The 13,320-nt window shown below is 37.9% G+C and overlaps 1 protein-coding gene across 1 annotated transcript in view; it reads right to left on the bottom strand.

The window, feature by feature from the left end:
- The window catches only part of BANK1 (B-cell scaffold protein with ankyrin repeats 1), a 246,241-nt gene that overhangs the window by 72,102 nt on the left and 160,819 nt on the right, over positions 1-13,320 (bottom strand). The window lies entirely within an intron of this gene.

The following is a 13,320-nucleotide window of genomic DNA, read 5'->3' as shown; positions in this document are numbered from 1 at the left end:
TTCAATTAACATTTCACTGCTAACTGAATTATAACAAACACAATAAAATTTTCCAACTATTAAGTATTAGAAATGGAAATATCTGTAACTAGAGAAATCCAAAAGAAAGGTCAAATTACAATTCTGAATATCAAAAATGACTCACAAACTTATTGACGATGTGATGAATTCAAGTCTCACAAAATATCAAGGAAAATGTTTGAAACGAGCATCATGAAGCTAGAGTTCTTGGCAATTAAAATTCTTACAATCAATTTATTAATTAAACAAACAGTAGCATTTAAATACTCCACATGATTCCTTGTAAATGCGGGTAGATTTCCAAGTCTTCTAAAATATGTCAACATCGCTGCTGTCAAGTATCAACAACCCATTTCTTTCTTCTGGATGGGTTAGATTCTGCAGTTCTGATGCCTCAGCTTTTTATGGTAATCTCCTGTTATTCTGCAAAATAGTCCACTATTTTTTGTGAGAACACTGATATCTGCAGTCACTGAGACCACTCTAAATACAGTCTTGTGTAGAGAGCTGCTAGATCACAAATTCATGTTGAGTTCTGACTGACCTCTGTTGCTGTAGCCCTTCACATTTACAGCAACTGTCCTCTGCTACCAAGAGCACAAACTTTTTGGTTACAGAACATGACAATCCATGATTCATTTGCATTATTCTGCCAGCTTACAGGATTTAATACAGATCCAAGTATAATTCTACAGCCTGTTAGCATATAGCTACTTTTTAATATCACTTTTCACTAGCCTTTTGAGAATGAAAATAATGAATAGCAGCACTCAAATTTTTAAACCTGTATCTAATTGCAAAGCCTTTCACTCTTGCCCACATAAATATGGTCAATTTTCATATGTTATTAGGTGAAGTATAGTGTTATCCAGCAAAATCAAGATCTGATATATGCAATCACTAGTTTATCTACATTTGCTGTGAGAGCTATTGAAAGATCTTTTGAAGCTCTCTTAGGGAAGTGAGAATACAAAAATAGAACACATGATTCCCCCTGCCCCCAGCAGTATAAACAAACCTGTGTTTACTTTTCTCCAGGGAGCTAATTCTTCATAAACTATCAACAATGAATTCTTTCACTTCACCTGGCCTATATTTTTGACATATATGAAAAGTCTTAGCTGTGTCTCCTATCATATGGTTCACTCAATGCAAGTATAAAATATCTCTGCCCCCCCGCCACAGATTTTTCTGTTCTTAAATGCATTCGTATTCTTTTGTATCCTTTATAATGTATTCACCCAAAACAATATAAAAGTTTCCAGTCTCATCCCATTAAAAAAGAGAATAAATCCCACCTACATAGCAGAAAACCTTTTCATTATAGTAATAATTGGGACTATGCAACCTTTGTTGCTTTGCACTATTGTCATCATTACTATCCACAAACCCGCCATAGTCCTTTTTGCAGCAGATCAAAGTTCATTTTCTCCAAAGCCAATACATATTTTTCAATTTGTCCTTTATAACCAGACTGCCATGTATGGTGTTCAGATCATGAATCCATAGCTAGCCTTCCCGTGAGTCCTCACGGACTTCTTGGGCAACAGCAGTAAAACCATTTATGATCCATTTCATTTAACACAAGCTTTTCAAAAGGATATTAATCTTTTAACATTCTTGGAATCCTGCTAAATCCTCATTTGCTTGGTACAATGGTGTTTATTTTTGCTAGTGGCCGTGTTACATAATCCACAAGCACCAAATTTTGACCATATGCTTATGAGAACATGGTGCCACACAGTAAAACTTAGTTTGATGCTCACAGTCACAGTACCTCAGAACTCCAGACACTTTAATGATCATTTTTAGCTTCTCCATCTCTACTTAGATCAGCATACCTTGTCCAATGTATATTTTCACCCCCAGTGATCTTCAGTTGCTGATGGAAAAAGCCAGATTAGAAATAATTCCCTAAGAACAAATTCTCAATTCCAAGTAAGTGCAAATCCCTGTATCTTCTTCTGTTCCAAATCTCTTTTTCACCTTTACTGTGGTAGGTAGTTAAAACTTCAGTTCTTATGAAGGTATGGTTTTGTTCATTTATGCCCTGGGTATGTTATTTCTGGTCTGTGGAATGGATGTTTTTGTTCAACAGTAGCCCACCAGCTCTGCATTTTTCCAAGGTTGCTTAAAGCCTCTGCTCATGCACTTCTACCATCTCGTCTTTTTGCTGGCATCTACTGCTTGCAAATATAGAGTGAATCACTGTTAAAACCCTACCCAGTTGTTTACCACCTTTCTGGAGATTTTCAACTCCAATAAGTCTTTTAACTACTCCTCCTAGTTAAGTGCTACCTGAACAACGTGCTGCATTTTGCTCCTGGCACTGTGCATTACTTTTTCTTCAGTAATGATTCACAGTCAAGGGTCTGATAGAAGCCTGTTTCACTGAGTTCCCACTAAACACATCATATTTCATGAGCCACAACACAACATGATGCAGTCCCAACGTACTATATATGCACACTTGCTTCTTTGTCATTTTATTTACTAAAAAACTAGTAAGAAATATTATCTTTCTCTTTGCATTACATGGGTGCGTTTAATATGCACAAAAGAAAAAAAAACTATTCTTTAATTAATAATCTGGAAAAAAGGAGGTGAAGAGTTCTCACTAATGAGCTCAATCATGATTGCTTTCAGAATTCTGAAATTATCTATTTTGGATTTTCCAGAAGGAAGCTTTTTTTTCTTGTTCTGTATGTGTATGATTAGCTCAGACCTGCACGTAGGTCTGTCTTGTTTAACTTTTCTGAAGAGAGGAACAAAGAAATCTATAAAAATCACTAGCTTTTACAGTTATAACTTCACTGATTGTGTTGTCAATGATGACAGGTGTCTCTAGGACAAGCCAGACAGAATTGACTGCAGATCTATATACCAGTACTAGATTTTGTCACCTTTAACCTCTTTTCCTTGCAACACAAGACTTTAATTAATTTGGAAAGCACCTTGGAGTCATATAAAGTCTCCATGGAAACTTTTGTTCAATCCTTTGACCCATTTACGTAAGACAGTACATGCTATCAACTGACAGCATTTCTAAAAAATATATCTCATTAAAAAAGATCTTTGAAGGTTTGATTAAGTGATCCAATTAGGAATCACTCTTCTATTACTTCCATGTCTGGTACAGATACCGATTTCTGTGTTTTCCTAGGTAGCCTGAAGGGAACTTGCTAGTGTCTTCCATATGGCAGGAGACTTTCCTGCCTACTTTCATTCTTGTGGCTCTCAGAAAGTGGTATTTATTAACAGCAGATGAATTCAGTTGGAATTCAGAAGGCTGCAGGTGGCCAACTGCAGGTCTTAAGCAGTTCTCTAATATTTCAAGGATAGCTCCCAGGTCACCCCAAGACCATACAAGAGCAGCAAAATAACCTGAAATCTCAGGAGCAAGTAAAATCAAGCCAATGTGGCTCATAAGACTGGCATCATCAGAGAGTGCTAAGGTCCAGTTATATGCCTCACACTCACAGTAAGAGCTGTAGAGAATCATTAACAACTTCTGCCTGAGAACAACTCCCAAACCTCTGACATACATACACTGCTGCTGCCAGCCACAAGAGGATTCTGGCACGTAGCTCATGGGGTTAAGGAAGGCTGCCCATGTCTGTTACAGACACAGCATACAATTTCAATTATATTCAATACAATATTCAATTAACCATTGTGATGGTTATTAAACATGTATTATAAAGCAATCTATTAACATATTGACTTTCTTCATGAAAGTGAACATATATATGTCAATCGTTGCATGTTCTTCTGAGTTTGGTAGAGTGTGGGAACTCAGAAACCATTTTTAAGTTAGCATCAAACATAAGAAAAGGAAGCGATTATTGCTAGACACCCTAGAATCCTGGCAATGAAATACTGAATCATTTATTGTAAAACAGAATATAGGGGTGGGAAGAATAGAAGGCAAAATAAAGAGTTTGCCTTCTGTGCAGGGTCCTCAGACAGAATTATAAATTGAGACTGTGCATGGCTGTGTTAAACAGAACTAACACTATGCAGGGCAGAAATGGATTTTCTTAAGCAGTTTCCACATAATGGGCTTGGTAGCTTTGAGAAATGCCTTTCCCTAATGGTCATTCTATTGATGTAGAGCCTAAAGACAATTTTTCTAATTAAGCAATAAATTACAGCTGTAGGAAAGTCTGGTAAGTCACTATTAGATCTGTGCAGAGCTCTGAACCTTCAGATTGCTAAGGACATGGCAAGCCTCTTACCTAACTTTACTCATTAATTCTTGCTTCTCCACCTAGTTTTTCTTAGGGCTTTGAGATCAAAAAGCTCCCTTCAGACCTCACAGTGTCACTCAAAAGGTACGCGGTTTTGGCTCACAGATTATATTTACCACAATAACTTTAACAGCTCCTTTACCCTCCTAGTTTTCCTTCATTTTCCCCCACGAAGCTGAAAACCACTTATTACAGTTTTGCTCTGTGGGTTTTTTTGTTTCTGTTTCTTCCCCTTCTGAGAGGCTGGAGAAAGGCATTGATATGCTATCTTTCTTTGTGCTCAACAACTTGTAAGATATGACAGATGTTTGATTCCTTCCAGATCACTGGGAGGCAGCCAAAGGGCATACTCCAGACAGTCTCACTGAGAGCATATACTATACCAAGGTAAACCTGCTTTTTGACAGTTATACATATACCTTCAAATTGCTTCAACTGACAGAGGCAAGACCCAAAACTTGCTTCTAGACTTTCCATTGGAATGCCCCAGCAATCCTTCCTTCTGTAGTAAACCTGGAGCTAAGCAGATGATTTTAGATTATTTCACCTTTCCTTTGCATTGTAAGGGCTTCCGAGATGTCTGTATTTGAGGAAGAAGAAATAAAAAGCCAATCTTCTCACCTAATAATACAGTTATTGGAACAGTCAGTGCAGGAAAGTTGGTGGAAAGGTGCAAGGAACAATTGTTTTAATGGACAACTATGGGGTAGCTTCTCTCTGGGAAAAATTCTTCCTTAACCTCATGCAACTGGTTTGTAACTCGGGTAGAGGATTCTCATGATGAAAGCAACATACCACATAGTGACTAAAAGTTCTCAACATCCACAAAAATCTCGTCTGTTGAATCCTTCCTATGCTTCTAGCTTCAATGGTATCTTAACTAGCTGAATAGAAATTACATCTTATACAGAACAGTATTTCATATAAAATTTGTTTGTGCACTTACCATGAGAGAGGTTAAGCAGAAGCAGCTAATTTACTTTGAAAACAGTCATTATTCTACATATCTTTACCATATACCTTCTAACACCTCCTCAGGCTGGTGTAGAGTCTTTATCTACCTGAACATATTTATTTCCACACTTCTTTAAAGATGCGGAGGCCAGATTTGACATAGGCATCCCATTGATCAACATAACATCGTCACTTTTATTTTCTCTCACTTCTGTAAAGTATTGTATTTACATTTTTCATTTTCATAAACAGCTTAGCCAAATGTTTTTCACATGTTCAAACAAATTTAGAGCCTAATAATGCAGATGAATTATACTGATGATTCTTTTCAGCCTAAATACTACTTCTGAAAAACTGGACACTCCCCACCCCACCTTCCCAAAAAGTCCCTTAGCTAAGTATCTTTGCTGATGTTGCCCTGTCAACAAAACGGTCAGAAAGACCTCTGGAAATCCCTTGGTTTTACAATCCTAAATACATGTAAGAACAGAGGTATAATTACAGAACCGTTTTTCATTTTCCCTGCTTCTAAGTCGCAAGCATTTTGCCTGAAATTCCATTAGTATTCAGGTTTCCCTTAAAAATTGTAAAGGCTTTTTGCAACGGTGAATTGCAAATAACTGACTTCCACTGTGTCACTATTATAGTTACAGAATATCAGAAGAGGAGACAAAACACCAGCCAATTCTTTGGAAAAACCATCCCAGTTCATTTTAAGTTACACACAAATTTCAATAGGCATCTCATACAGAAGTAAGGTTTCCAAATCTGCAGTTCCATTTATCATTCTTTTTGCAAGAAGGTTGTACTCAATTGCATAGTTACGATAGAAGATTTAATCACAGTTAAGGTGCAAGGTTCTAGCCTGAATAAAAGTCTACATAGAAACTTTAAAAATGTGTTTAGTGTAATGACTGTGATTTTTAAAAAATGAGAAATCTAGCCTTTTCTCCTTAAAGCCAAGCTTTTCCATGCTCAGTCTGTACCTTATCTCTTCACTAGAACATAAATTGTCTGACCTCAAAAGGCAGTATGTCAGCAAGTTGTTATTACAGGGAACATGTCCCTCTGAGAACATGTGGAAAAGAGAAGAGGGAAACCTTGTCAGCCAGTAAAAGTAAAAATAATAAGCTCCCCAAAGCAAATCTTAAACATAAGACACCAAGCACTGATAATGGGAAGCCTCTCCACAGCAATTTTGGAAAAGAAAGAGAACCCAGTGAACAAACATCTGATGGAAATCATAGGATAACATTTTGCATATCTGTTGACAGAAGCTCACAGGACTTAGCTCCAGTTCCTCAAGAAGTTTAAGAATTTGATTTGTGAATATCTAGTCACTAAAAAAGTATCAAAGAATATGTTCACTTATTAATTTCAGTTAAGTAACTTCCAGTGTACTGAAGGATGCATGTAACCACCATTTCTGAACGTTAAAATATTGTGGCAAGAATAAAATCCCAGCAGACTTCACTGAGGAATCACTAGTGGATTAGCACGAATTTCAGAAACCTGACTAATCCTTTTCTTTTTCACATACTCTTCCAGCTATTTGAAAGCAATGAGCTATGGGTCAGCGCAATACTACAGTAGCATTTAAAGTAATTAAACAAATATTGATAGCAATCAGATTAATTTCATTTAAGATTCTTTAATATATATCCACTTCATCTTTCTACACGTGGTCCTTCCCCAGCAGAAAATTAATATCTCGGGAAGATATTGCAACCAGATTTAAAAATACAATAGTTTCATGCTGGTGAGCTCTGCTGTATCATATAGCCTTTTACAGAAACATAAAGCTAAACATAAATGTAAGAATAATACTTTTGTGTTCAAAAAAGCTGATTCCTGATAAGCTTCTAGAACTCCCTAGCAAATAATGAGAACCCTTGTTGAAGGCATTCCTGCTGTCTAAAGATTTATTATCATTTGGCAACAGTAGCTACAAAGCCAGGTAAGATTCTTTTCGCATAAAACAACTGAGGAAAAAAGTACCCTCAATTTCCACAATACACCATTTTTGTAGATTCTCTTCTATTTCATCAAGTTGAAGACACTTGAAGAAATTCTGTATTCTGGTTCAAACATTCACTTCAAAATAAGACAGAGATGAGAGAGGAGAGGTGTACAGTGAGGAATTACTTGCCAACCTACATCCCTGCCTGTCCTTTACGTTCGCTAAAATTTATAAAAAGGTAGCTTGGCATTTCAGAAACAAAAACTTCCCCCCTCGCCCCCCAACTTCTCAAAAACATGTGTCTTCCATAAAACAGGCTACAAGTGAAAATTATGACCACCTGTATGATTATGTTTATCTCTGCTACTGAGGGAACTGCTAACAGCAGTGAACTCCATAACCATGGATCTAGACTTTGCAGGATGTACCTCAACGGAGTTAGAAAGAAATTGATGTAACTCTCCCTTTTGGAAAAAAAACCAAGCTTCTTGTGAAAGGCCTATCCAGGGCACTGTCTCAATCTATGCAATTCTAAAGGAACTTCACCAATATGTACAGAATTAAATACCTATTATATTTTCAATAGCTGCCTAAGGGATCCCTGAAGCAGGCAGACAGAAAATTATATTAAACAAGAAATCCAGAGTTTTGCTGGTGGCAGAGGAAGAAGATTCTTCCATCAGTTCACTGTTCTGCCATGGGTTGCCACAGGCCTGGCCACAGATCTTGGGCAGGTTAAAAAAAGCTCAATTAACCTGCATTTTCTGCCTTAGATTTCAGGCAACCAATTCTGAAATATTAGAAGGTATTTTAAAAATAAAAATGAATTTGTGCTGTCTCGACTGTGTGGTGGCAACATGAAGTGACTGTTTCAATTTTTATATAACATTTATGTCAGCCCTAGGAATCTACTTTAAAGGCCAAAGCCAACAATCAGAAGTTATTTGCATCAAACAACCAATAAAACACTTTCTGAATTGTATTCTTCTTAGAAACTGTGATGTATACTACAAGTGGTACACAGTAATCTTCCTGACCACGACACATTCAGCAGCACAGTTCTTCGTAAAAGAAGGGAGAAATTAGCAACCCAAAGTGCCCGAACAAAGAATTACTCCTGTACCGAAGCATAAATGCCTAAACTGGCTATCAGTGCGACCTCCAATTTTAAATGGTTAGGTCACAAATTGAACATACTTCCCTCATTAGTGACATAATGCTTAGAAATTTTTTCTCATCTAGTTTTTAAAGTCTTCCTTTGTGTGCTGGATAGGAACGTCATCTAAGTGATTTCTTTATTTTCTGGAGGCAGAACTTTTACATAGGCTTAGAAGACCACAGCTGGTGACAAGAACAACAAGCTGGTTGTTGGGGACAGAGCATATGCAAAAGACAAACATTTGAAATAGGGCCCCAATACCCGAGCAAACTACTGCGGCTTAACGAGGTACCATGGGTACTTACCATGGGTACTAACTGACCACAGATATATTTCGAGTCTGCGGCTAATGGAAAGCAAAAGTACTTTGGCCTTTCTTACTCGCATTTGAGCCATCAGCTGGATCAACTAAACTCAAAAGGCTCACTGTTTCCCCTGTTCAGATAGTCTGAGACAACGATTCCTGCCGGTATCCTACTGAATGTCTCTTACTAGTTTTAAATTCACACACTTGATTCAAGCAATGCAACCTAAAAGCAATTAAGGAAAATATTAAAGTACCTGGTTCTATAGAGGAATAAAATCACAAGACAAAGTAACAATTCAGGATGCTATCGCAGAATGTTAAGTGATATCCCTCTTTTATGCTACAGACGAGGAAATTACTTCATCTAAACTATAATGAAACATGTAGAAATTGGAAATGAATGTCCATTTAGATGGTTTTGTGCTAAAATGCAAGAAAAATACAATTCGCTTAATAAACTGCTGGCACATTTGAAACTGAACTTTATCATAATCCCCATTAAAGACTCTTTTAGGGACAGCTCCATCAATTTAATAACTTTAACACAAACGGATCAAGTCTTGCAGCGTCCCCTCAGCACAAAGGAGACATTTTCAAGGAGTGTTTGAAATGCAGGATTTCTGACAGAGAAGGCAGACACTACCACTTGTGGAAGCACACATTTATACAGGTTCTTAAAGGGTGTGATGTTTTAGCATTTAATGACCCTGCATATAACACTGGTACTAAAAGGGGAAAATCTCTTCCCCCCCATTCATACAGCTTATCAACAGAAGCATGCCACGTGTTACGTGATCCTTCCCTTGTGCTTTGTTTTGACACAAACCAGGAGATGAGCTCCCAGCATGTCCACCAGGCACTCCAGATCTGCCTTCTGTGGCTGTAACACTCCCCACATCAACACTGTCGGTGTCCAGTTCCACAAAAGAGGTTTTCCCTTTAAAGAAGGACAGGGAACTTGTGCCATACAGACGACCCAGCGTGCAAGTTAGCCAGCTCTTACAGCTCAGTTTTGCCAAAAGAGCCCTGAGCACCTTTCTGGTAAGCCTGCTGGACATGGGAGCTGAAGGGTACTACCTGCAAAGCTGGTAAATGCCCTGAGCACAGATCTGCTCACCAGCCACCAAAGAAGGCTGCGCAGCAAAGCCCTGGGCTTGAAGGTAGAAATAGTAGCTGTGGTGTTGCCACTTCTTCTTTTGCTGCTCTCTCTCTCTCTCTAACCATCTCAGTGAATTCTTACTCCCCTAAGGATTCCCCAGCACAAGGGCAAATGAAAGACACTTTCCAGGATTTTGGACAAATTGAACGTATTTTTTAATACACTCATTTTTCTGGAACCCTATTGCTCTTTAAGATAGAAGTGATGAATTACTGTGTATATTTTGGGGCTATTCTTTAAAGGAATGACAAAACAGAGGTTACAATTTTAAAACAGAGGTATGCCAAGTACAAAAGTACTTCTATTGTAATAATGAGCAATTTCAATACTCCAGCTGTAACGGGAAGTTCCTGGAACGTGGTTAAACTAAATTCTGCTTGGCTCAGAGCCATGCAAATATTTCTTTTCCACATTCCCATCAATTACAGATGTACAGTAAGTGTTTTTGTTCTTAAGTACGCTATTACAGGGAACACAAATAAGCCATTTTTCTTCCAGCGGCTGGAGCTAACATTTCTAAAATACTATATTACACATTTGGCAGACTTGAAGCATGCTCCAGTTTTTACTTGTGTCGGATTAGTAAGCCATGTCATTTGAATCAACTGAAAATGGGTAGTACAACTGCATGTCCTAACCAGACTACACATGCTTATGATGGCAGTAGAGCTGTTTTTACTTCAGTGCTGGTGTAAGTATTCACACTTGGGAGAGCAGTCATCATGAGCAGAGAACAACTATTGTTAACTGTTTACATGCAAACAATAGCAGACATGTACCACGAAGGAACTGTTTTAGTGAAAAATTACACTGTATAAAGTCAGAGTCACTGTTACAAATCCATGTTTTAGAGTGAGAATTTTACCCTAAGACTTTATTAGGACAATTAATAATCCTACTAAAAAAGAAAAGCTAATCAGAGGTATGCACATACTTTGCACACTTTTTAGAGTGAAATATATCACCCTCACAAATACTGCTTTCTGTCACTGACAAAGTCTACCAAAATGTAAAAAGACTATAGAAGTACAATGTACTCTCTCAATGCATATCAGCTGTAGTCTGCCTATACTATGTGTGCTTATGTCTCCTCTTACAGAGGCCCCAAACTATAGCATGAGGTTGAATATGAATGCGTTTCTAAGGATAAAAAGAAAATTACCCATTTTCTGAAGCCTCCAGTCTTGTGTGGGGTGCACAACAAAGACACACGTCTGAAGTGCAGGGGGGTGAGTTTCTAAAATACTAGCGTAAAAAAATAAATGTCCTATGGAATTAACCATTATCATTAAACATAATAAATTACCCATGGAAACTATGTTTCCATGCTCAACTCTTTGACTCATATGACCATCTTAGAAAAGAAACCTAGGTATCTCACTGAGAGTTAAATATCACCTTACTCATGTTCTGCCTAGTCTTATCAATCCTTTACACATAGCGGGTACCACCAGGGGTGCCTGACCATACAAAAGATGGCATCTAGCCAGATCCACAGGTAGGGATGTTGGGGAACACAGTTCCATTCTCTTCAAAGCAAATTGGTAAACTCCAAGAGCTGAGGGACCTGACCTTATATATCAGACTGCTACTGGCAGGAGCTCTCCAACCAGTGCAAGGATGACTGTGAGACAAGTACGGCAATTAGAAACTGTTAAATGTGAAATTACTAAACATGTTGATCCAGGAAGACAGCCTGGTTTTGTGGACAGCTTTATACTGGATGGTAAGGAGGATCACATTTTCTTCTGTTAAATTTGATCTCAACTACAGTATCAAAAAACTGAGGTAAAAGCATCACTTCTGTAGTACAACACTCCTTTGCACTCCATCAATGGAACAAGCTCTGCAGTGCTTTTGAGATCTGATCAGATTAATTGTCCAGTAAATGCAATGAAATATTCCCTGTCACTTCAGAAAAGACACCAGATCACATCCGCAATTAGGTATGAGCTTTCTTTAACAGTAGTAGAAAAGGAGAAATACCTGCTTTGCGGATATTTTCCCACCCTCAGTGTTTTTACAGCCTGTATCAATAGCTGTTCAACAACAACAAAAACTTAAATAGCATATTCTTATTCAGCATCTTGACTGCTGCCAAAATGCCTTTCAGGCTCTAGGGTCTGCAATTTTCTTCCCCTTGAAGTGATTGGGGAAAAAAAAAAAATCCGCACATAAAACACTGCGAAAGCCATCTTCATGCTTCAACACTGATCACAGTAAACTTGTCTTCAGTTTTCCCAGTGCCTCTCCTTTGCTTTTACATTAGATGCCAACTGTATCAAAGAAAAAACTTGACCAATCCCTATGTCCTTGCTCTAGAATTTTAATAACTAACCTCAGTCAGCCAGTGTTTCCATTCTTTATGATATCTCTTTCTACCTTAAACTACCCTTAGGTTTCTTGCATTTTCCTCCTTAGTCATGTAAAACATTCTCCCCTACATAATCTGCACAGCTATTATCTTACATTTCTTCAAATGCCATCTTTGGTCTTATGTCTATCCATGGTTACATCAAGATGATTGGTTAACAGAAAAGTGAAACTTCTGGCTTTCTCACTCCTTGTATTTTCTCCTCTTACATGTCTGTTGTTACCATTTGTCTGTGAACACAGAGTCTGACACCAAAAAAAACCCCCAAAACCTCACATCATCAGCAAAGCTGCACCAGGTCTTCACAACATAGGCTTACTTATGCCAACGTTCACATCCTGTCTTTCTTGCAATATATGACTTACCTGATTTGTTCTCTAGGCTTTAAAACCTCTGGGGCAAGAATTACCATCTCTGCTTATATTATAGTTAGTACAATAAAGACTTAAAATAGGTTAAAGCTCTCAAATGTTACTACAGTATATTGCTTTTTATACTGCCAATTCTGTTAGATTTTTATTGGCAGTAGTTTGCATGCTAGAACTATGCACAGACCTTTATTCTATTATTATCTTTCATGTGGAAAGGCAACTATTGCCCAAACCCCCTCCTGCATACCCAACTGAAGAAAGATTTACTCCATCTAACAAAGGGTGGTAAAATTTAGCCTTCCTTCACAGTGGAGTGGACAGCCAAGGCAGGGCAACCACTCTGTTGAATGTTGAAGAGTGACAATGCTAAGAGGGTTCAGAGTCACTTTTAAAGTGACTTTTAAAGAAGTCTTTATCTCCCAGTCTAGATGGTTGGGCTAGACTGCTTACAATATAACCATTGTTTGGGTGCTGAAAGCACCAATGTAGCTAGGCCACATGAAGTACTTCTGATTCACTGTTCTCCTTCCATTACATGCCTAAAATTCAAGCAGCGCAAAAGCTCTGATCTCCATTATGACAATATACAAAGTGGCTGTACCCCATTTTGACCCCTCTTTCTGAGAAGCAGGAGTATAATAATATTTTCAGACAGAAGGACTACAACATGCTAGGCTTTACAAGAGGAGATACTATGGGATCTCAGTAGTAGAATCATAGAATCATTGAGGTTGGAAAAGACCTCTAAGATCATCGAGTCCAACC

The sequence above is a fragment of the Aptenodytes forsteri genome, unplaced genomic scaffold, assembly GCF_000699145.1.
Source record: "Aptenodytes forsteri isolate BGI_AS27 unplaced genomic scaffold, ASM69914v1 Scaffold93, whole genome shotgun sequence".
NCBI classification, from domain to species: Eukaryota; Metazoa; Chordata; class Aves; order Sphenisciformes; family Spheniscidae; genus Aptenodytes; species Aptenodytes forsteri.
Note: the sequence above shows the minus strand (reverse complement) of the source record. Positions and strands in the feature narration are given on the sequence as shown.